Source organism: Pongo abelii, chromosome 1 (assembly GCF_028885655.2).
Source record: "Pongo abelii isolate AG06213 chromosome 1, NHGRI_mPonAbe1-v2.0_pri, whole genome shotgun sequence".
NCBI classification, from domain to species: domain Eukaryota; kingdom Metazoa; phylum Chordata; class Mammalia; order Primates; family Hominidae; genus Pongo; species Pongo abelii.
In genome coordinates this window covers 127313506-127339308 of record NC_071985.2, presented here as the reverse complement: position 1 = coordinate 127339308, position 25803 = coordinate 127313506, and the positions used below count along the sequence as shown (strand labels likewise).

Genomic DNA, 25803 nt, shown 5'->3' with positions numbered 1-25803 from the left:
TCAGAAAAAAAGTGTCCGAATCACCACTGTTTGGCTTGCTGTTTAGATTTTTGATTTGTAATTAAAAAAATAAAGTGAAGCCAATGTTTGCATTCTAATACCAAAGAGAGACTAAATACACAAAAGAAAAAATTAAGGATAGAGACCTTGTTAATATCAAGGATGAGATTTTTAAAAATGCTAACAATCTGGAACTTTATTCCAGAAAGGAGAAAATATAATAGCTAGATAACAGCATGCCAATTAAAATATAAAATTTGTGCCTACAATTAGATGCTCACGTAATGCAATTATTTTGATTCAAAAGTATTGGGGGAAGCCTTGTCTGTTTCTGTGCCAGTTATCTATTTATTGCCTCTCAGTTCCACATTCATCTTTCATTCCCTGCTATGCAAAATGTGATCCGCATCCTTTAACTGTGTTTTCTTTACCAGCTGGCATGGTGGTAACTTTTGTCAGTGGAGGTTACTAAAGAGACCTTGCAGGAGGAAGGATATTTCTTTCTCTTTTCAGTGTGCTCACTTGGCTGGCTCCTGAAGCACACACATCTTCCTTACCACCCAGCTCCTGCAGTGTGGGTAGCATCTAAACAATCCAGTACATGCAGTATATGGTGGACAGCTTCCCCTGGAACCTACTTCTCCCCCCGACCACACTTGCCACGGTAGTTCTATAGCAGATTACCTCTGTCTTTTTCTGGAACCCTAAGGATTTACAGTAAGCTCTAGAGGGCAGATTTTCAGAAGTCCAGTCAGTGAGCACCCCAACAACTTACCTGCCATTCTGTGAGTCACTACCTTGCCGTCTCCAGCAGTTTCTGGATCTTGGCTTTGTATTATATTCTTTGGAGTTTCTTTTTTTTTTTTTAATCATTAGCCAACATCACATTACTCCAATCCCTTGCTATAGTTAATAACTTTTCATATTGATCTTTTCCTTTTTGAATTACTTTGTGGTTTCCTTTCTGTTGACTACACTGTGACTGATACACCAACCAAAGCCATCTATTTCTGGAGGATTATTAAGACTGTGTTTTACATTTCCTGATATAGTGGCAGTCCATGTCTTATATCTTTTAAACCAGAACACATTTAGCCATAGATCAATGCGCTGGAGATTAACTGCTGCTTTAATGTTCAAAAGTACTTAACTGGGTCTTTTCAAAATTGTTCTAAGGCATTTCTCTTTCTGGTATATTTTCCTTAAGATAGTCTTTAGTATTGGATCATTTAGAGCCTGTTGCAAGAATGTAAAGAAAGGAAGTTTTTACTTATTATTAAAAAGACTGGATATATTGCATACATCATATGAATAATTTGTGATGTATTGATGAGATAAGCTAGAGTTTAAAATCAGGCGTGACATATTCAACATCACGGAGTCAAACTTGCTAGTGAAAGTTTGGTATGGGCATTGTTAACAGGAGGGCCAGAGGTTACACTGTTGATCAAGGAAGTTCAAGAATGCCAAATATATTTGCTAATGTAGTTTTAAAACGTCATTGTTTCTCTTTACTTTTACTGAGTATTAAGGATGACAGAAGCAGTAAAATTTCTTAGTAAGTGGTAAGACGTTTCAAATTTCTCTATTAAGAATCCAAGTAAAGTGAAGGTCTCTATCATTGGACAGATAAGCTGGAATTCCCCAGCCTGGGACACAAAATCAAATGAAAAATTATGCTACCATTAGTCATAGTTCTTTGGGAATGGAAAGCTTTAATTCATCAAAAAAGGTCAGGAAAAAATGCAAACATATTGCGAAAACCTGTAGCAGGTGGGTGGTTTCTTGAAATCTATTTGAAGATTTTTTTTGAAATATTGGACAATGAGGCTTGGATTTTGTCCATGTTCCATTTTGACACTTTTTCCAGAATGATGCTTGTGATAAATGAGGAGTTCACTAGAAAAAGACAGACAGTAAGATTAGTAAAATATCTTCACCATTATCGATGAGGTACAATGGCAAATATTTTGAAAGTTTCTACCTGAAGTCTCTGTCACCTCATGCAACTCTCACGAATGTACTAGAAATAATCTTCAAGCAAAATTTTTCCAGTAATTTTTGCAAATTCCAGAGCGGATCAGTGATATTCTATAACAGTATCTTTTCACAAATCCAATGAATTGACTCTTTGGAGTATTACATAGGTCATGATCTTAGGGAGGGATCCCTTTTTGGCATAATATTCAGCTAATACATTTCAACAGCTTCCATGTTATTTTTTCCATATGTGATTCTCTTGTTAGATAATCCTTAAACTTTTTATTTTAATTGTAGACTATGGGTAAAAACATTTACTGTTTCCACAATGTATTGTATTCTGCAGTCATACTCCAAAATATAGCTGACAGCAGGTATAGATTAAATCTTACACATTCCACAAATTAAGCAACATCTGGTAATTGCAATTTGTTCTAATATCTGAGCTCATTTTACTTTTAGTAAAATATCTCACTTTAATGTTACATTGAGAGGTCTTATTTTGCCTACTATTTCCTTATTTCAGCCTTAAGTTATGATCCACCAACAAACAAGGAATGTTTGAATTTTTAAGCAGAGAGTTCTAATAAATTGTTTAAAACCATGTTTAGTTCACAACAGAAAGGATAAAAAGTCATGGATTTCCCCTTCTTTAAGTAATGAAAGAACAAGAGGATATAATTCATAGCAATGAATAGAAATGTTTCAGGGGTAAACATTATGAAATTTTGTAAGATGTGAGCTTACTTGCTAATAAACGTTTCCTATTTTCAATAATTAACAATAATTGAAAGCACGAAATACCATCAAATATAAGGCACATTTTAAATTCACAATTGAAAAATCTCGTTATTTATTTAATGCTGCTATTGCTTATAGAAAATATGGTTAGATATCTGCCACTGGGTTTCTGGAACACCTTTAATAAGAAATTGGTCTGAGATCATTCAAATGAGATTGAGTCTAACCTCCAAGGTCTTGCCCAGAGCACTCATATATAAATAGGCATTATGGGTTTATGATAACTAAGAAGATGCAGAGTAGAAATCAAAACTTTAATTAAATCGCACAGTTCCTGTTTCTGTTTAGTGTCACAGGGAAATTTCAGTTATGGGGTTTCATAAAAATTGGGATTCCATTGCCTAGAATTCATACTGATACTCTTAAAAACTTTTTGTTTTTATATTGCTTTATTGAACAATAAGTGATTTACAGTAAACTTCACTGCTGTAAACTGTACAGTTTGTTGAGTTTTGAATGTGCATATATTCATGAAAAAAATTTTAATGAAGATAATGAAGATATCCATCACCTCCAATCCTTTTGTCAAGTCCCTTTATAAATCAAACCCTCATTTTCCCTGTCACCTTCCATACTCTCCACCAAGGGTCAAGGCAACTACTAATCTTCTTTTTTGTCAATATTTATTAATAATAAATGTACAGGCTTTTATATAGAGGGAATCATATAGTAGATACTCCATTTTGTTTTCTTTGTTTTTCTATGACTTAGCATAATAATTTTGAGATTCATCCTTGAAGTTATGTCTGTTGATAGCTTGTTTTCTTTTATAGCTGAGTGGTATTCTGTTTAATCCATTAACTTTGAAAGGTACAATCTGTTAATCCATTACCATGACAGAGATATGGAAAATTAGTGATTTACTTAAAAGTGCCCAAATCCACAATTTCTAGCACTACCAGAGAGGGGAAAAAAAAACAAAGCTGCAACTTGCAATTTTTCTCAGTCAGTAGAACCTACCAGAGATATGTAAGGAAAATGGTCATCTTTTAGAGGCTGAATTATGATTTCTATGAATTATTTTTGTACCTGCCACATTATACAGTTTAAGATTTCTCATTATTTCAGATATTGCCATTTCAGCTAGTTGGTATGAAAATTCCAAACCTGGATCTGATTTCTGTGGAAGCCTTTCAATATGAATGCCTTCTTGGAAATTATCCTGTTTCAACTTTCTTAAAGATGGTCAATGAGAAATGTGAGCATATTCAATTATTTGAGTACATTAAGTAGTAGGTTTAGTGTGAGTCATAAAGAAGCTGGACTTTTCGTAGTCATAGACTTTTTGTTTCCTTTCAGATTACTAAAGTTTTTTTTTGTTTTGTTTTGTTTTTTTTTTTTGAGATGGAGTTTCGCTCTTGTTGCCCAGGCTGGAGTGCAATGGCACGATCTCTGGCTCACCACAAACTCCGCCTACTGGGTTCAAGCGATTCTCCTGCCTCAGCATCCCGAGCAGCTGGTATTACAGGCCACCATACCCAGCTAATTTTGCATTTTTTTAGTAGAGAGGGGTTTCTCCATATTGGTCAGTGTGATCTCGAACTCCCAACCTCAGGTGATCTGCCCGCTTCGGCCTCCCAAAGTGCTGGGATTACAGGCGTGAGCCACTGCGCCCAACACAGATTACTAATATTAATTAAAATCAATACTTGAAAATGAATCAAAACTTGCAAAAATAATCTAGTTTAATCTTATTGGGTAAAGATTTCACTTATCAAGACAACGGTATAAACTCAGTAAGAACACTTCAATTTATAAATATTTTCCAATCAGTTGAAATATTCAGTCTTAAATGGATACTTTATTTTTTAAAAAAATAAATTTTATTGTGTATATTTGAGGTTTTCAACATGATGTTTTGGAATATATAGAGATAATAAAATATTATATTAAAAAATTAACATCTCTCTTCGTATAATTAATTTTGCATAACAAGAACAGCTAAAATCTACTTATTTAACAAAAATCTCAAATATAAGTTTCCTTAAATATAGTCCTCATGTTGTACATTAGATCTCTGGAATTGTTCATCCTATATATCTTTTAATTGATGTTTTTTGGTATACATCTCCATTTCTTCCCTCCAGGCCCTGCCCTTCCCCTGACAACCACAGTTTCATTCTCTGTTTCTTTATACATGAACATGAAAAATAAATTCTACATATAAAGGAGAACACGTATTTTTTTTCTGTGCCTGATTTATTAACACTTAGGTTGTTTCCATAACGTGGCTATTGTGAATAATGCTTAATGAATATTTTGAATAGACTGTAATCTGTTGGAAGTATTTACAGTTTTTGATAAATAATGTACAAATGACCTATTTGTTTTCACAAAATTATAACTTTCCTGGAAGCTTTGTCTTTTCAAGATAAAAGAATAGGAATATTGATTGAGTCAGTCTTATTACCAATATTCTTCCTGATTATAGATGCAGAAATTCTTATAGAAATAGACAAGCTTGACTTCTGTTTTCCACTACGTCATTTAATGAATCTGGAAGTTGTCACTCCTGTCATTAGACAATTGGAGCCTCTTATAGCATTCCCGTCTCACATAATCAGAAGACCACGGCTCAGGGATTCTGGCACACTTACAGAGAAAGAGAAAGGGAGAGAGAGAGAGTGATTTAATCTTAAGATGAATACTTCTTCTCCCTAATACCTAATAGCATATCAACAGGGTTCCTGCATAAGAGTGGATTATAATTGAGAGAGCTACAAGACACATAATTTACATAATGAGTTTCTAGGGAAGCCCAAAGACAATAGGGGAAACAGAAACAAATGACTGAAGGAAATAGAAACTATTGATGCCTACAGCTACATATGACTACAGCAAAGATTAAATGAAGCCTAAATTTTAGCCAGATAAAGGCCTGTTTGTCTCTACTTCTACTACATGATACACGGTGTTTGGCTTTCAAAAAATTGCAGGAGGCCGGGCACAGTGACTCACTCCAGTAATCCCAGCACTTTGAGATGCCGAGGTGGGTGGATCACGAAGTCAGGAGTTTGATACCAGCCAAACTGGTATGTACCAGTTTGGAACACCATCTCTACTAAAAACATAATAAATTACCTGGGCTTGGTGGCAGGTGCCTGTAATCCCAGCTGCTTCAGAGGCTAAGGCATGAGAATCTCTTTAACCCAGGAGGCAGAGGTTGCAGCGAGCCCAGATCGTGCCACTAGCCTGGGCAACAGTGGGAAACTCCATCCAAAAAAAAAAAAAAAAAAAAATTGCAAGACATGCTAAAAGGCAAACACATAATCTGAAGAGACAAAGCAAACATCAAAACCAGACTCTTACGTGTTACAGATTTTAGAATTATAAGACTGTCAATTGAAAATAATTATTATTAATAAATTAAGGATTCTACTGTAAAAAAATGAAAAAGATGCAAAAGCAGATGGGTAATACAAGCAAGAAGATAACGAGATAAAAACCCTAGAAGTAAGCAAAAGGAAATACCATACATTCTGAAACAAAACAAAACAAAACAAAAAAACCCAGTGTAACAGAAATGAAGATGTCCTTTTAGGTACTCTATCAGTGTACTAGGCACAGCTTAGGAAAAATTCAGTGATTTTGAAAGTATATCAATAGAGATCCCAAACGGACGCGGTGGCTCACACCTGTAATCCCAGCACTTTGGGAGGCCGAGGTGGGTGGATCACTTGAGACCAGAAGTTCGAGACCAGCCTGGCCAACATGGTGAAACACCGCCTCTACTAAAAATACAAAAATTAGCTGGGAGTGGTGGCACAGGCCTATAATCCCGCTGCTTGGAAGGCTGAGGCAGGAGAATCGCTTGAACCCAGGAGGCGAAGGTTGCAATAAGCCAAGATCGTACCACTGCACTCCAGCCTGGGTGAGAGAGCAAGACCTTGTCTTAAAAAAAAATTAAATAAATAAAATAAATCCCCTAATCTGAAATGCAAAGAGACAAATAAAATAAAATAATAGAAACAAATATTCAAAACCAGTTGGACAATTATAAAAAGTCTAAATTATGTGTCATTGGAATACTAAAGGAAGAAGCAAGAGAGACAGAGGAAAAAAAAAAGGCAGAAGTATTTGAATAATAATGGCTGAAATTGTCCAGAATTCTTAAGCAACACCAAACCACAAATCCAGAAATCTCACGGGAAGCCAAACAGTACACATATCAAAAGTTTACACCTAGGCACATAATATTCATATGGCAGACAACCAGGCAGAGAGGGAGTGGAGACTTACCTATAGACAAACAAAAATAAGAATTACTTCACGCTAACCATCTCAACCATGCTAACATCCCAAACCATGCTAACTAGAAGAGAATGGAGTGTTTTAAATGTTAAAAGGAAAACACACACACACACACACACACACACACACACACACAAACACACACACTCTCACACACAGCAGTCTAGAATCCTGTGTATCCTGTGTCCAAAAAAAGTATTATTTAAAAGTGAATGAGAAATAGAGCGTTTCAGACAAACAAAAACTGAAGGAATCTCTCACCTGTTGGTCTGACTGGCAGGATACCTAAAAAATAAATAAATAAATAAATAAAATTCACCTAAAAAGTTTTCCAAAGTAGTCACCGTAATTCTAAAGTATTTTTAGTGAAATTATGTCATTTAGAATGGTAAGTCAATGAATTACAATTATGGTGTAATTAGTCTAAGCTGTAGGGGTCCTAGAGACATGTTTAAACTTGGAGACAAAACCAAGAGAGTGTGACAAAGGTCATAGCCAATAAATTTTTTCTCTAACTTTTGGCATCCTCATTCCCAGCCCAACTTTTACATGAAGTCCCACCGTCAGCTTCTCATCTTAGAACAATTTACCGTTACCACAAATATCAAAGTTTTAGTTGCTAAATTTGCCCCTCTTGCTGGCCTATTAGTTCTGTCACTGCTAATACCCATAGCTAAGGTCACCCATGTTGTTTAATGTGTCCACACCATAGAGGTGCTCATGTGACCAGAGTCTACCAGGTGGTGATTCAGGCTCTCATTCAATACTGCAAAGAAAGAAGTAGATCTTTGACCTTATAAAGCAGGGTCTTAAAATTTATTTCCTTATACATATGTTATTGTATATTGTTCTAAAGATCCACACAGTGGTTGCTGCTGAGCACAGTGTCAGTCACACATGAAGAATAGTTTTTGCAAATAGTCAGAAATCCTAACATTAAGTATAACATTCTTGCTTTGATGAATTCTGAGTTCTAATATACTGATCTAAAATTAGTTTAACATAGCTACTCCCTGTGGCTGTACATTTGACAGCCAACTTTCCAAATATTTCAAGAAGTGAAAGTAAAATCAATTAAAATCATACACCTAGAGATTTGCCATATCAATGCCATTACAATTGTATCAAGAAATTGCATACAGGAAAAATGATCATTTAGAATAAAATCTGTTATTCATGTCAAATGGGATGACACTTTCAGTCACTCACAATACAATCCTGTATTAATTTCTGTATAAATGACAGGTACTAACCTTTTTGATAAGAAGATGAAGATGAAAATTTTCTTGTTGCACACAAAGAGAGTACAGTTTATTTTGGGAGCCAGAAACATGAACTATCCATCATAATACTATCTAATAAGAACAGTTTCTATAGCATAGTAAAAATTATATGGGTCTATCAGGTAAAAAAAATGAATCTTATTTTGGAGAGAGTTGGGAAGGATGAAGTGAAATATGTGTGGTTATTATTTCACAGAGTAAGTAATTTTTTCTAAAGTGTAACTTGAATGCTAGGTAAAATACACAAAAACTAAAAGAATTCTCTTTTGAAATATGCTAGGAGAAGAAAGCACAGGGAATGTTCAGGCACCAGTATGATTTAGTTTGTGGTCAGGATATTTGTAGTGCACAACCTTTAAAGCAGGAAATGAAGATCTAGTTCCCCAAAAGTCCAGCATCCTAAAATAATTGACTCAGTTTCTGTATGGCATTGTCATTCAGAGTTAATGGTTCTAAAATTTGCCAGTCTGTTTTAGATATGAACTTTCCTCTGGAATGTAGAGTTTCCTGGCTTTTCTTAATTTTAAAAATATTTTTTATTGGTTTAAAAAAATGAACTCCACTCATGCCTTAATATTTTGTCTAAACTTTTGTGTTATTTAATTTTAATTTATTCTGAAAGAACTGGGGTATACATAGAATTATGAAGAGTTTAAAAAAATCAACACTCAGCTTAAGACATTAAACATAGCTAGAAGCACCTCCTTGCTCAAACTCTCCAAATCTAAAAGTGATAACTAACCTGAATTTGGCATTTATTATTATCGTGTTAAGAGGCTAAATCGTGTTCCCTCAAAATTTATACATTTGAGTTGTAACCCTCAGCTCCTCTCAATGTGAACTTATCTTTATTTGGAGATAAGGTCTTCACAGAGGTAAGCAAGTTAAAGTCATTAGGGTGGGCATCCAATATGAATGATATCTTTTATGAAAAGAGAAAATGGTATTTCTAGTTCTAGATCCCTGAGGAATCGCATTATAAATCATGCTGCTATAAAGACACATGCACACGTATGTTTATTGTGGCATTATTCACAATAGCAAAGACTTGGAACCAACATAAATGTCCAACAACGATAGACTGGATTAAGAAAATGTGGCACATATACTCCATGGAATACTATGCAGCCATAAAAAATGATGAGTTCATGTCCTTTGTAGGGACATGGATGAAACTGGAAACCATCATTCTCAGCAAACTATCGCAAGGACAAAAAACCAAACACCGCATGTTCTCACTCATAGGTGGGAATTGAACAATGACAACACATGGACACAGGAAGGGGAACATCACACTCTGGGGACTGTTGTGGGGTGGGGGGAGGGGGGAGGGATAGCATTAGGAGATATACCTAATGCTAAATGACGAGTTAATGGGTGCAGCACACCAACATGGCACATGTATACATATGTAACAAACCTGCATGTTGTGCACATGTACCCTAAAACTTAAAGTATAATAATAATAAAACAAAATAAAAATAAAAAATAAAATAAAAAATAAAAAAAAGAAAATGTGGACACAGAGGGTTTCATAGAGGGAGACTATGTCCAGGGACACAGGGAGAAGACAGCACTCTAAAAGCCAAGAAGAAAGAGACCTGGGACACATTCTTCCCTCACAGTCCTCAGAAGAAAGAGACCTTTGCTGACACCCTGATCTGGAACTTCTATCCTACAGAATTGTGAAAAAAAGCATAAATACATTTCTGTTGTTTAAGCCACTCAGTCTGTGGTACTTTGTCATGGCAGCTCTAGCAGACTAATACATCTTATATATCTATTTTGTTATGCATGCTATTATCAATAAACTATACATTATACTGCTTTCCATATTTTAAACTCTATTGAAAGGGTATCATAATGCCACTTGATGTTCTGTTCTTATTTCATACTGTAATTGAGGAAAATACCTTCAAATATTGTTTAGGTTAATATATTTTCGATGTTGTGCAGAGTTTTAGTTCACTTTCACTGCATTTTCTCATCTCCACTACCTCTCCTTTTCGTGTGGAGAGATTGTGGGCATAACTTTGAGAGTTAGTGGTAGTTCAATTACTTCATCATCAAGCAATTTGAGCTCATGGGAGTTTACAGGAGCTCCACATGCCCTACACTGGAGAAAGTTAATATTGTATGTAACTCTTCCTACTGGAGAGAGAGGTAGCCACTCTTTCTACAGGAATTGTACATAGATACTTTCTTAGTGGGGACTATTGTTCCTAGACAGAGGTAGCCAATTGACAGGTAGACTTGAAAGAATCCACTGGGGATTTGCAGGTAATAATCCTACACATGCTTATAAACAGATGGATATTGTGGTCTGGATACTTATTAGAATCATTAATATTATTTAAAGTGTAAGAGGATCATTTTGTTGTTGACTGTCCTGAGTGAAGTTTTCCTGTAATACAGTGTAAACATTCATTGTTTACTTTTTTTTTCTTTTTTTTTTTTTTTATTTTTGAGAAGGAGTCTCCCTCTGTCACCCAGGCTGGAGTGCAGTGGCGCGATCTCAGCTCACTGCAAGCTCCCCCTCCCGGGTTCACGCCGTTCTCCTGCCTCAGCCTCCCAAGTACAGGACCCCGCCACTGCGCCCAGCTAATTTTCTTTGTATTTTTGGTAGAGACGGGGTTTCACGGTGTTAGCCAGGATGGTCTCAATCTCCTAAGCTCGTGATCCGCCCGCCTCGGCCTCCCAAAGTGCTGGGATTACAGGTGTGAGCCACTGCGCCCAGCCCATTGTTTACTTCCAAATCTGTTATAATATTAGGAAAATTCTTCTATTATTTGAATTTTCTTCTTCGCTAATTCCCAATGCATGCTGAACATTGTCTTTCTTCCATTACTAACTTTTATATTTATTTCATTACTCTTCTCACGAGTGTGTCTTCAGTGTCCCATATTGTTATGCTTGCTTTTTTTTTTTTGAGACGGAGTCTCCCTATGTCCCAGGCTGGAGTGCAATGACGTGATCTCAGCTCACTGCAACCTCCGCCTCCCGGGTTCTAGCTATTCTCCTTCTTCAGCCTCCCTGTTGCAGGATTCAGGAAGATGAGATAGAGACCTCGGGTTAAAACAGGAGAATCTTTTTTTGAGTACACTCAGGCCCAGCTGACTCAATGTCCAAAAGACAGGGCCCGGAACAAAGACAGCACTTGACTTTTATACACATTTCACAAAAGGGGGGGGCTAGCTTGAAGCAAGCTTACAGTAGCGTGAAAGCACTGATACAGAGGCAGGACAAAGACAGTTAATCAAATTGTAACAGGTTCATAACTCAGGATTGCACATAACCATTCCTATGCAACCCAGATGTCCATTATCTAGGTTTGCCTAGGCACGGGCTTATCCTATAACCTTCACTGTGGCGCTCACGTGTCCGTAACTCAGGCCTGCTCAGAGGCGCATGACCTTCACTCTACTGCTTAGATAAAACAGAGTACTCGAAGTCACCAGTTACAGAGAACAGGACTCTATAAACTCATTCTGTAAAACAAAGGAAAATTTGTTTTTCTTCTCCCTATGTTGAGGGAGTGCTGGGAGCGTCTCCAGAGCACATTAGATAATATTATCAAGACTTTTCCTGGGTCTGGGCTGTGCCTGTTGCTGCCTCTGGGACAAGTTAGCCTAATACAGGAAAGCTGATTTCTCTTTTTTTTAAATTTTATTTTTCTTTAATTTCCCACCTCATTCCAAGTAGCTGAGATTACAGGCATGCACCACCACGCCTGGCTAATTTTTGTATTTTTAGTAGAGGTGGAGTTTCACATGTTGTCCAGGCTGGTCTCGAACTCCTGACCTCGTGATCCCCCCACCTCGGCCTCCCAAAATGCTGGGATTTCAGGCGGGAGCCACCATGCCCTGCCTGCTCATTTTTTTCTTGAACTTATTTCTCTATTTTCTTCTTTAATTCTATGTGTTTTCTGATTGCAACTGCCTTACATTTCACCACCTTCTATTTGTTTTCACATCCTTTATCTTTTTTTATGCTCTTGTTGTTGGTCTTTGTGCTTATTTTCACAGTGGTAAATATTCCATTGCTTGTTTTGTTCATGTTGTAATATTGTCACAGTTTTTATCCATTTATTCTGAGTACTCTATAGCTGTTGTTTATTTTGCATGTTGGTTTTGCACTTTAAAATAGTATCTTTATATAGATTCTATTTTTTTATCTTTTTAAATTATTTATCCTTGAAGCAGGAAAGGTTTACACAGATTGTGTAATCACAGCCTACTTCAGTCAGAGTAAAGTAAAAATTGGATTTTAGAAAGGCTAGTATTCTCCTTTTGTCCTATAGTTTTGTTTCTGAGTGTATTTATACTTTATTTCTCCCCAAATAACTGAGAAAGGAGCTAAGCATTGTACTGTGAAAAGTCTCTCTTCCTTTTCTTTTTCTCTGCCTTCTTCCCATCTTCTTTCCTTCCTTCCTCCCATCTTCTTTCCTTCCTTCTCTCTTCTTTGTCTCCCATCCCCACTCCAAATGCAATGCATGAAAACTGTCTGCTTCCCCAAAATATGGATTGCCTCTGAATATTCTTATTTGGTTTACCCCAGTGCTTCTCTAATTTAATGGGAATACACATCACTCAATGATCTGCAGCAATGTAGATCTGGAATCAGTACGTATAGCTCAGAGCTTGTGACTCCGAAATTTCTAACAATTTCCATAGTGATGCTGATGCTTTACTACTCAGAACACTCTTTATTGTATTTGTTTACTTATTTTAATATTTACAAATAATAATTATGCATATTTATGGGATATACACTGATGTTTTAATCTATATAAATGTTGCAGAAAATTAAATCAAGCTAATTTACATATCCAGCACCTCACTAACTTTTTTTGTGGTAAGAGGGTTAAAGGTCTATTCTTTCAGCACTTTTGAAACTGTATCCTTAGATCAACATCTCCCTTTTCCCATGATGCCTCCTCCCCTAGCCTCTGGTAACCACCTTTCCACTCTGATTCTGTGAGGCTGACTCTTGTAGATTCCAAATATAAGTGACATTATACAGTATTTGTGTTTCTGTCCCTGGCTTATTTCACTTAGCACAATGTCCTCCAGGTCCATCCATGTTGTTTTACAGGATAGAATTTCTTTCTTTTTTAAGGCACTATAGTATTTCCTTGTGAAAATATACCAAATTTTCTTTATTCATTCATCTGTCCACGAGCACTTAGGTTGTTTCTGTTTCTTGGCTGTCATGAATAATGCCGAAATAAACATGGATGTTCAGATATCCCTTCAACATACCAATTTCAATTCCTTTGAATCTATACCCAGTAGTGGGATTGCTGGATAATATCATAATTTTATTTTTAGCTTTTTGATGAATATCCATATTATTTTCCAAAATGGACATGCCAATTTACATTTCCACCAACAGTGTGAACATGTTCCCTTTCCTCTACATCCTCGCCAACACGTTATCATTTGTCCTTTTAATAGCCATTCTGACAAGTCTAAGGTGATGCCTCATTGTGGTTTTAATTTGCATTTCCCTGCTAATTAGAGATGTTGAGCATTTATTTCATGTAACAAAAGCAAAAGTAGACAAATGGGATTGTATTTAACTAAAAATCTTCTGCACAGCAAAGGAAACAACAGAGGGAAGGGAAAACCCACAGACTGGGAGAAAATATTTGCAAAGCAGATATCTGATAAAGGGCTAATATCCAAACATATAAGGAACTCAAACAACTCAATAGCAAGAAAACAAATACCCAGATTAAAAAACAGACAAAAGAGCTAAACAGACATTTCTCAAAAGAAGACATAATAGCCATCAGATCACACTTTAAATATCAAGAGCCTATCCTTTTCTTGTATTTGGAACCAACTGGATCCAAAGAATATGGGGCAGAAATATTTTTATACCCCATCCTTACTAGTGCAAATATGTATTTTGGAAATTGTACCTCATTATAATATGTACTGTATCCTTTGAAGGTTTATTTCTCCAGCTTTTCGAAAGCTGCACCCATGGCATTTACTCTTCATGTTTTTCAATGTGCCTGCCCTTTGTTTGCTTTTTTTTGTTGTTGTTGTTGTTAAGATAGAATCTTGCTCTGTTGCACAGGCTGGAGAACAGTGGTGTGAACTGCAACCTCTGCCTCCCAGGTTCAGGTGATTCTTCTGCCTCAGCCTCCCGAGTAGCTAGGACTACAGGCACGTGCCTCATGGCACGTGCCACTATGCCCGGCTAATTTTTGTATTTTTACAGGGTTTTGCCATGTTGCACAGGCTGGTCTTGAATTTTTGTCTTCAAGTGATCCGTCCACCTCAGCCTCCCAAAGGGCTGGAATTAGAGGTGTGAGCCACCGTGCTGGAGCCTTTGTTTACTCTTGAACCTTGTTTGTGCTTTAAAGTACTTCCATGTCAAGATTAAATTAGGAATTTCTGGTGGTTTTATTTTTCTTTCTTGTTTTCTGTGATTTCTAGAAAGAAAAACGAAAATATCTGAATTACATACTATTTTAAAATCTGGTCTATTTTTATAGTTTCATAACTAAATTTAATTATAGTCAGAAGATGCCTTCTCTGTTGTTTTATTTTTAAAGTAATTGAAACTTACCTCATACTTGGATAATAGTCAAACATGCATTCTTTAATTATCAAATTAAACTTTTAAATTAGGTATTGAAAATTATATATTTATATTGATTTTTGCTTGCCTGATCTATTAAATCTTAAATGTGTTCTAATAAGTCAAAATAATTATGAAGTTTTCAATACCCACTTGCTGTATATATTTTAGTTTGATTTATATATTTTGAAAATGTTCATGTAATTTCACATGAATCCAGAAAGCTATTTCACATACATTTATTATGTTTACTGTTAAATTTGTGATGATTTGTAGCATTTCAAACTTTCTGTCATGATTCATTTACAGTTATTATTTCTCTTTTCTTGCTTCATTTTAACTTAACTGTTATGTATATTTTTTGTACACGAGTCGTGTAAAATATACACTGTATTTTTAGTATTTGAGTGCTCATCCTTAAAAGTTAAACATAAATGTTAAAAGAAAGATAAAATTAATCACACATTTATAGATCTCTCATTAACCATACAAATGCTGTAGAATAGTTTAATTCTGATTAGCATCTGCATTTGCTAGGGCTGCAAGAACAAGGTACCACATACTGGGTGGCTTAAACAACACAAATTTATTTTTCCGTACTGCTGAGGGATAGAATATTAAAATCAACATGTCACCAGGGTTTGTTCCTTCTGAGAATTATAAAAAAAAAATCTCTTCCAGGCCTCTCTCCTTGACTTACAGATAACCATCTCTCCCTGCATCTACACATCATCTTCCCTTTGTGTCTCTGCCTTAATTTTCTCTTCTTCTAAGAATACCAGGCATATTATACCGAGGACCACCCTAATGACATCATTTAACTTGATTACCATGTATAAATATAGTTGTAGAAGGTACCATTTATCCCTACCGTAACTGATTTGCCTGTTTTATTTTTATTTTTACTTTTTAATTTTAATTTTTTTTTTTTTAAGACTGAGTCTTTCTCTGTCGTCCAGACTGGAGTGCAGTGGTGCGATCTCAGCTCACTACAACCTCTGCCTCTTGGGTTCAAGCTATTCTCCTGCCTCAGCCTCCCTAGTAGCTGAGATTACAGGCACCCACCATGACACCTGGCTAATTTTTGTATTTTTAGTAGAGACAGGATTTCGCCATGTTGGCCAGGCTGGTGTCGAATTCCTGACCTCAGGTAACCTGCCCGCCTCGGCCTCCTAAAGTGCTGGGATTACAGGCGTGAGCCACCGTGCCCGGCCTCTGCCTGTCATTTTTACCTAGATAATATTACACATATTTGATAAAGTAAATTTGGTATCATTCTTTTTTGTCCAATTAATTTAATCACAGATTGAACTATATGTTTATATATTTTTTAAAAAACTTTGAAGAGAATGCTATCAGTGGTATTGTCCTTGATTATCTTTCATTTAAAATATCTTAAATGATAAACTTTCAAGAAAGTTTTATTATATTTTGAATTCTTTGGGTTAATAACTATGTGTTGAATAGTACCTTGTGCAAACAGAATTATCTTTATCCTACTTTTGATCTGTGCTGTTATCTATTTCTAAGAATTGTAATTCTATTTTTCTAAAAATATCAATTATTTCTCTAAATAGTATTTCCTCTCTATTATTCCATTTTCTCCTAAAAATATGAATATACATATATTAGTTCACCTCAGTTTCACCTCCTTGTATCTTTATTATTTCTCCTTCATATCTTTTAATCCTGTACATTGGTTGTTTGAATATTTTCTAAAAATCTACCTTCTACTTTACTCATTTTCTTTTAACTATCATCTCATATTTAATTTTTCAAAATATTTTAAATAATCTTTATTGAAACATGATTTATGTACAAAATATGCTAGCTACTTAGATTATATACGTTGTTGACGCTTGACCCTAAGTCAGCAACACAACAAACACGACGTAAAATATTTATATTATCGGCCAGGTGTGGTGGCTCACATCTGTAATCCCAGCACTTTAGGAGACAGAGGCAGGTGAATCACCTGAGTTCAGGAATTCAAGACCAGCCTGACCAACATAGTGAAACCCCATTTATACTAAACAAAATACAAAATTAGCCAGGCATAGTAGCTCATGCCAGTAATCCCTGCTACTTGGGAGGCTGAGGCAGGAGAATCACCTGGACCCGGGAGGCAGAGGTTGCAGTGAGCCAAGATTTTGCCATTGCACTCTGGCCTGGGCAACAGGAGTGAAACCCCATCACACAAACACACACACACACACACAAAAGACAAAAGGATATTTATATTATCAAAATTTTATTCAGAATTTTTTCCATTCAGTTTGCCATCTACTTTTCAACTCAGAAAACCATTGATCTGTACTTTTGCGTTTTTTTGTTTTGTTTTGTTTTGTTTTGTTTTGTTTTGTTTTGAGACAGAGTTTCACTCTTGTTGCCCAGGCTGGAGTGCAATGGCACACACGATCTCGGCTCACCACAATCTCCACCTCCCAGATTTAAGGGATTCTCCTGCCTCAGCCTCCCGAGAAGCTGGGATTACAGGCATGCACCATCACACCTGACAAATTTTTTGTATTTTTAGGATTACAGGCTGGAGCCACCGCACCCAGCCCCTTTTGCATTTCCTAGAGTTTCATGTATGTGGAATCAAACTACATTCACTTTTTGTGTTTGTCTTCTTTCATTAATATGTTGTTTTTTTTATTTACCTATGCCACAGTCAGTATGAATAGTTTTTGACTTTTTATTGCCGATATTTCAAAATTTATTTAGTCACTTGCTGGTAAACAATAACATAAAAAAATACCAAGACATACCCATGAGAATGACCAACATTAAAAAGGCTAATATTGGCAAATGATGATGCAGCTGTGCAGTACTGAAACTCATATATTAGTAGTGAGAATGCAAAATTGCACAATCATTTTGAAGAAAAGTTAGCCAATTTCTTATAAAATTAAGTGTAAAACTACGACATAACCAAGGATATGCTACTTTTAGGTATTTAACCAAGCAATATAAAAACATGTACCTGTGTGTGTATATATCTATTATATATATGAGACTATATTTTACAAATCTACATATATAGATATGAGAATATTTATGGGAGTGTTTCTTATAATAGCTTAAAATGCATAAATTATGATTTTAATGTAATTATTTTTAAATGTTAGAAGTAATATTTTATTTAATTTTAAAGTTTTCTTTTCTTTTTTTTTAATTATTATTATACTTTAAGTTTTAGGGTACATGTGCACAATGTGCAGGTTAGTTACATATGTATACATGTGCCATGCTGGTGGGCTGCACCCATTAACTCGCCATTTAGCATTAGGTATATCTCCTAATGCTATCCCTCTCTGCTCCCCCCACCCCACAACAGTCCCCAAAGTGTGATGTTCCCCTTCCTGTGTCCATATGTTCTCATTGTTCAATTCCCATCTATGAGTGAGAACATGCTGTGTTTGGTTTTTTGTCCTTGCGATAGTTTACTGAGAATGATGATTTCCAATTTCATCCATATCCCTACAAAGGACATGAACTCATCATTTTTTATGGCTGCATAGTATTCCATGGTGTATATGTGCCACATTTTCTTAATCCAGTCTATCATTGTTGGACATTTAGGTTGGTTCCAAGTCTTTGCTATTGTGAATAGTGCCGCAATAAACATATGCGTGCATGTGTCTTTATAGCAGCATGATTTACAGTCCTTTGGGTATACTTTCTATGGTATCTTATTAACAGATTTTCTATGCCTTTCTTTTAATTGCAAGTCATTTTTTAACTTATTTTATCTTTCTGATAATGAAATCCTTAGATATCTACTTGTCACATTTTATGTTTTTGTTGACTGTCTTTCATAATGGCTAGATTTCTTGTCAGTAGTATAATTTTTGAAAGTGAGTGTTTATTTTAAGCTCTACTGAAAAGGAGGACAAAAGTGTCTTAAGGTGTTCCCCTTCTGCTGAGTATCATATAGATATATATTGGGCCACCTTATTCTAATAGAATCAATTTATGTAAATGTCCAAATAATGTAGGTGATATATATATATATAGAGAGAGAGAGAGGGTACACAATAATCTGTGGCTAGAGCAGTGATTTTAAATTCTCAGAAGATAATTTTATTATTTTATTATTATTATTATTAACCAAGAGCCCAAACTAAGATAACATATTTTCTTTTTTCTTTTCCTGGTCACCAGAATATTTTCTAGACAACTTTTCTCACTGTGTAGTACTTGAAGTACCCTACTTTTATATGGGAGTCTGAGTTGCAATTCTCTGTCCTGGTTGATTGGACCCAAGAATTTACACTATTTTTAATTTTTAGTTCTTCAGAAAAAGGATTTTTCACACTATTTATTCTATATTTGACATAAACCTAATTCAATTTTGGTAAAGTGTATTATTTGTTTATAACTATATTCTACCTCATTGCCGTTTCTGTAAATAGAGTATGCTGGCTTTCCAGTAGCGTTAAATCTGGTCTTAGCCATACAATCTGGTTTGGTTAATGGAATGTGAACAGACATGTTGTATATTACATCCAAGAAAACATTTTAAATGCATTTGAGTGGTTGGGCTACTTCTTCATCTTGAGTCCAAAATCAGATAATAATATAGAAAGGTTAGAGGAGCTGTACCCAATCTCCTAAATATAAACACTAAATAAATGTTTGTTGCTATTATCGACAATCAACTTGGTATTTGATGTTGCCATAGCAAATGTTGAATAATACACAAAGCAGCATGGCTTTCATTCTATCTTGATTCTTTATTCTCTTGTTACTGATAAGACTAATACTATGCTTTTGTGACTACCTCTATATTTTCTAAAAAGTTAGTCTTTTAATTGCCTCAAATTTTAAAAAATGCATGTTATATTTTCTCTATTTCCTGAGTTTCTAAATGAGGAATTACGTGGCCTATCAGGGACACAATCATCAACAAGATCTCACATTTTACGAAACAATGATCAAAGAATATTTTATTTTATTTCTCACTATCTCAAATATTTCTTTTCATTTAATAAACGAGATTATAAATTCTTACATTATTCATATGGTATAGGTACAAAAAAACCTCGAAAAATTACAACTAAAGGTTTTTCTGAACTTTTGAATCCTAACAGATTTAATACTAAATAGTCCAATAGAGAAAATTGCACAGGACATCCCATACTTTCTGTGCCACCTAACTAGATAAATAATGCAGAGGACAAACATCATGGTAATTTTCACAGATGAAAAAAATAGGAAAATCCTGGACCTACACATAACTTACAGTTTACAAACAACTAATAACTATCTAAGGACATATTGAATGTTTCATTATATTAAACTATCCAAAGAGGACATCTGTATCCGGGAAAGATGGATAAGCTAGCCATAGATTTTTATTTTCACTAATTTAGTTATTGAAACTTTCATATTATTATTTACTTAACTAATATTGTTTATTCATTATTTAAATGGATACTTTTTTAAAGCATAATAAATAAGTTGGAGTAATAACTAGACTTGTGTTCTATAATATGTGATATAAGATTCAATGCATGAGAATCACCAGGGATTGGTTTTAAAAATGTGGATTCTAGGACCCTACAGTAGACTCACACAATCAGAGTTACTTTGCTGAGATACAATAATATTATTTGTAATTATTATACCTGATGCTACTAATGAAGGAGAGCAACTGTAGATAATCTAACCTTCCAGAGAGTGGAGAATCTTCATGATTAGCTGCTTATTTCCATTTGTCTTTTTCCCCCAACACTTGGTCACCTTTGCTGAGAACACAGAAAGCAGCAGAAAGAAGCTTTTAGCAGACATATGTTGCTGAAGTAATAAAGTTGTATCCTGAAATACTCCAAATATAAGCATGATTTTCACTAGAGAATACTTGCCAAGTTCTGAAGCTAACGCAGGAAGCTAGGCAAAAACAAACAAACAAAAACAAAATGAAAACTTCTGAAATGTAGAATGAAATCTCTGTCTTAGAAAACATGTTAAGGGGCAGTGTTTACCCAAAACACATGACCATATTCCCCATCAGGGGGTTTGCTAAAGTGTGAAGTTGGTATGAGTAAAACAAAAAAGTAAGCTACAACTACTAAAGTATAGGGCCTTACCTCCTGTAATGTTTTAGGGCTTTGGTGACCCAGACATACTAAGTTTTTAATCAATAAACAGAATGAACTATATCTGGGGATTAAGTATAGCTCAGAGGTAGACTGAGTGATACAAAAACTACAAAAAAAGTCCTAAATCAGCTAAATCCCTGAATAATTTCAAAAATCAGCTATTCATTGTATTGGCCTGACCAAGGAAATGGAAACCTCCTCTGGTTAAAGACAACATCAGCTGGAGCTTCTCAGTTTATTTTATTCATAATAAGTCATTTAAAAGATTTGATATTTGTGTAGATTAAATGTCCTATAATAAAAAAATACAGTAGAAACAGGGAATATTGCTATTCATTTTATCACAGAAAGAATTTAAGTATGACTCAAAAATTTATGGACATAAGGAAAGAATGAGAGAAATAGAAAATATGGAGAATTTCATGTTTTAAAGTGGAACCTACGTACATTAATTAAATGGGTGTACTAAAATTAAAATTAATAATACAGAAAATAGGGTTAACAGCTCATCGGACATATATCAAAACACAGAATTTGTGATCTGGACGACAGATGAATGGAAAACAATGAAACTGAAGGACAAAGAGAAAAAAAGAATTGATACATTAACAGAACATAAAAGTTAGAGGACATGCTCACAACTTCTATTAATAACCTATGTATAATTGGAAACTTAGGAGGACAGGAGAAAGTGAAGGAACAGCAATGTTTTTGACAAATATCTAAAAGTGCAATTCAGAGACTGCATTCAGAGTTCCAAATATCTTAGTATACTGTGGTAGGAGTTATTAAAGTTATTTTAAGCAGATAGAGAGGAAAAGGGGTCCTTGGAGAGTTGTCATTTTTAAAACAGCTCCAGAAATGTTTCTAATTTAGCATGAAAACCCTGGCTGTTAGGCCAGGTCGGCAACCTTTGATATGCAAATGCAGGTCATTAGAAACTGGGTCCCCCCAACATGGTGATTCCCACCATTGTCTTCTTGCCCTTGCCCCCATATATGCCTAGCAGCATGGCTGCCCCATATATCCAACGTGTGTAGGACATCATGGCACCCTTCATTTGCATATTAAAAGACTAGGGTGGAATGGCCAGTTATTTTGTGGGCTACAAGAATGACGTGCCTCACCAAACCAATCCCCTGAGCCCTATGAAAATCAGACACCTCTTCCTCCAGCCATCCATAAAACTGACTGGTATCCCCCAAATGTCGGGCCTCCTCTTATGGTTTTGGAGCCCCCCTCCCTCTGTCTCTGTACAGGGGAGCTTCTTCCTTCTGCCTTCTTCCTTCTTTCTTGCCAATTAAACTCTCCACTCCTTAAAACCACTCTACACGTGTCCATGTCGTTTCTTCCAATTCAACTTGAAACGGATAACCTGATGTTACTCCACTCATTGGAGGCATATCAATACTACAAACAGGATAAATAAAAATGTCATCATGAAATGGTGCAAAACCGAAGATAAAAACAAAACCTTAAAAGTAGCAAGAATAGGCTGGGCGCAGTGGCTCATGCCTGTAATCCCAGCACTTTGGGAGGCCAAGGTGGGTGGATCACGAGGTCAGGAGATCAAAACCATCTTGGCCAACAGAGTGAAACACCGTCTCTACTAATACAAAAATGAGCCAGGTGTGGTGGCGTGTGCCTGTAGTCCCAGCTACTCAGGAGACTGAGGCCGGAGAATCACTTGAATCCGAGAGGTGGAGGTTGTAGTGAGCCAAGATCATGCCACTGCACTCTAGCCTGGGGGACAGAGTGAGACTCCATCTCAAAATAAAATAAATAAATTCAAAAAATTTAAAAATAAATAAAAATAAAAAGTAAAAGTAGCAATAATAAATAAAACACATTACTTTCAACACAGTAACATTAAGATTGACAACTGACTTCTCAACAGAAACGTTGGAAAACTGAAAACACATCATTGCATTTAAAGTTTTAAAAAGAATAACGGCCAACTTGCGATTCTATGCCTTAAATTCAAGGCAAATAATTACATGTTTTAGTAAGCAAACCCTGAGAGATTAGTCATTAGCAAAGTTTCATTACAAGACATGCTAAAAATGAATTCTTCAGTCAGATGGAAAATAATTTTGGTTGAAAAAGTTGAAAAAGATAAATGAAAGTATGAAAAGGGATATATCTTTCAAACAACCAAGAAAGAAAGAAAATGTGGCAGTATTAATATCATAAGAAAAATATTAAAGCAAGTAACATTATCAAGGAAGAATTGCATGGTCAATGTTATCTTTAATACTTTATTTTTTGCATGGACTTTTTATACTTTTTAAAATTTACCTAAGCATTTTGTGATAATTAGTTTAATTAACACTGTTATAAAATAACAGATATATTTGATGGAGCACAAGTAAACTACAATATTTCACAAGACACAAATAAGTGATTTTTAATTAATTAACATTTTGCAACTCCCTGTGCTCCCTCAGGATATCTCAATGACACATAAACTCCTGGCATACAGACCAAGTAACTAATGAAACTTAATGATTATGAATAATCATTAAATCATATTATTAGTAATCATTAAATCATATTACCCTCAGAAACATAGCATTAAGTTTAAGAATTCAAACACATTGATTCAATTGGGACAAAGTTTAAGAACTAGAAAAATGAATCCATATGGATTTAGAAATCAGGATAGTGATTACCCTTGGGGAGAATTATTGCAGCAGGAAACGGTTATAAAGGAGCTTTCAGAGTTCTGGTAAAATTTCTGATCTAGGAGATTGTCAAACAGATGTGTTCACTTTATAAAAACTTATGCTTTACAATTATGAGTTTTACACATTCTTGTATGTATGCAATATTTTGATAAATTTTGCAGTAAACAATGCTTATAAAATATCTTGAGGGGAGAAAATATCACAAAATAATACTTTACTAAATTTGGCATATTTTCTGTGCATTACTACTAGTAAATTAAGCAAAATTAAATTACTTTTAATTATTGTTGGCCTTTTCATCATTTCAAAAAAATTATTAGAAAAGTTTTTTAAAATGTTTCAATATCTACAAATTTGGATGTAAGGAATTTGCATAAATTTGAAATACATAGTATCTAGGCCTCATAAAAATGAGAGCAAATATAGTTATCCAGTTAACAATGTTAAATATTAAATTAAATTTTATAAGGATTTTAATAAATCTTCAGGTTGAGCAAAAACAATTTCTAACTGGAAGCTAAAAAAAAGAGAAGAAAAGAAAGAATAAATGAAATAAAAGCCAATATCTGAAGGCAATAAATACATTTTAAAAATGGAAACAACAGAAATAATCATTGTCCTGCAACTCCCCCATGCTATTCATGTTAAATTAAAATTTATATGACTTTTCTTCTATTAATCTGCTTTTTGTTAGTTAATTTTCAGCAAACTATCAAAGGGAAAGCAGGTATTTTTCTTTGATCCCTGCAGTTTTGATGCTGTGAGCAGGATAATCAAAACTGCTCTAGTCTGCTGCAAGTCAAAATTAAAGAAATCAAGGACCTGACAAATTAATAGAAGGGAAAGAATCTCTTACCAGTCAGGATCCTGGTCTGTTTCTGTGGAATCTGGTTGAGTGAATGGTAAAAAAAAAAAAAAAGAAATCTCTATTTGTCTTCTTTTCCTCTCTAAAATGTTGATTAACAGGAGAAAAACATTTACACAGGCTATCTTCAGGTGTAGCAGTATAAATATTTATAATGTCTGACCCTATTCCTCCCAGAAACAGTCTTTTTTTATTCCTTTGTGACTGTCTTCCTGTGTCATTTTGTCATAAAAAGGGATACCATAGACCCTAATATGAAAGCTAGACGAGGTTCCTCTCTAGTCTTGTTTATGTCCTGGAGAGCTTGACTTGTGACAAAGTAAGAAGACTCTTGGACTCACTATCTGGGGGATATAATTTTTGGTCACTTCTGGTGACTAGTCTGAAAAGATTGGAAACTCGGAAACACCTAAGATCTTAAGCCTCCCACTCTGTTTCAAATGTGCAAAGCCCTCAGGGGTATTTGTCTTAATAATTTCTCTCCATAAAGGGCTTTTGTTGTCTTAAGTCTTGTTGCCTGGTTAATCTTAGGAAAACTAAATCCCAGGAGGACCTATTCAGTGTTCTGGATTCATGGGTCTATGATTGGGAGCCAGCATTCCCTTGTGGAATGCAGAACTCATTCTATGAGCAAACACCACTCTTAACTATTTGTGGCTACAAGAGTATTTTGCTATCTTAATCTACTTGTGGAAGTGAATTTTTTGGGCTATGGGGGGCTGCATCTTTTGTGCCCATTTAAAAAATGCTCCTTTTGTCCATTGTATTCTGAATCTGGAATGTTACCTTTGGGACTTCCCATGAAAAAGTCTTATTGGCTTAGGTCACCTACATAAGGAATAAATTGTGTTTTAATAAAGAAAATTTTTAAAAGAGCTCTTGTTCTAAACAGCTATCTTACTGGTACCTATGAATAGATACAAAAGGGAAATAGCCTTAGAAATTCACTTGGCAAGACTTTTGAAAGAGAAAAAATAAATCAGATTTAAACCTAAATCACGAACTTCTTGCTTTGGAACCCCTGAATGATTTACAAAGAAGATACTCCAGCACTCAGTCTAGTGGTTAGGATTCCACAGTTTTACTACTGAAGCCTATGTTTGATTTTTGGTCAAGAAACCAGTCCTTTAGAGATGTAAATCCTTTAACTTGGGGGGTGGGTGGAAGTGTATAAAAATTAGTTTGATATTTGTGTGACTTGATTTTTTTTGTGAACCTATTTGTTATTGATCCTT

At 35.1% G+C, this 25803-nt stretch overlaps 1 long non-coding RNA gene across 2 annotated transcripts; it reads right to left on the bottom strand.

Annotated features, from left to right (window-relative positions):
• Nucleotides 1-1701: 1701 nt before the first annotated feature.
• Nucleotides 1702-25204, bottom strand: LOC129049864 (uncharacterized). Of its 2 annotated transcripts, XR_008513249.1 has the most exons (5): nt 24560-25204; nt 20543-20662; nt 14242-14760; nt 5863-5991; nt 1702-1899 (listed from the first exon to the last, which is right to left on the bottom strand). It is a non-coding gene; the product is annotated as an uncharacterized LOC129049864 (long non-coding RNA). The 2 variants fall into 2 exon arrangements; XR_008513250.1 differs by lacking the exon at nt 5863-5991.
• Between the last annotated feature and the right edge of the window lie 599 nt (nt 25205-25803).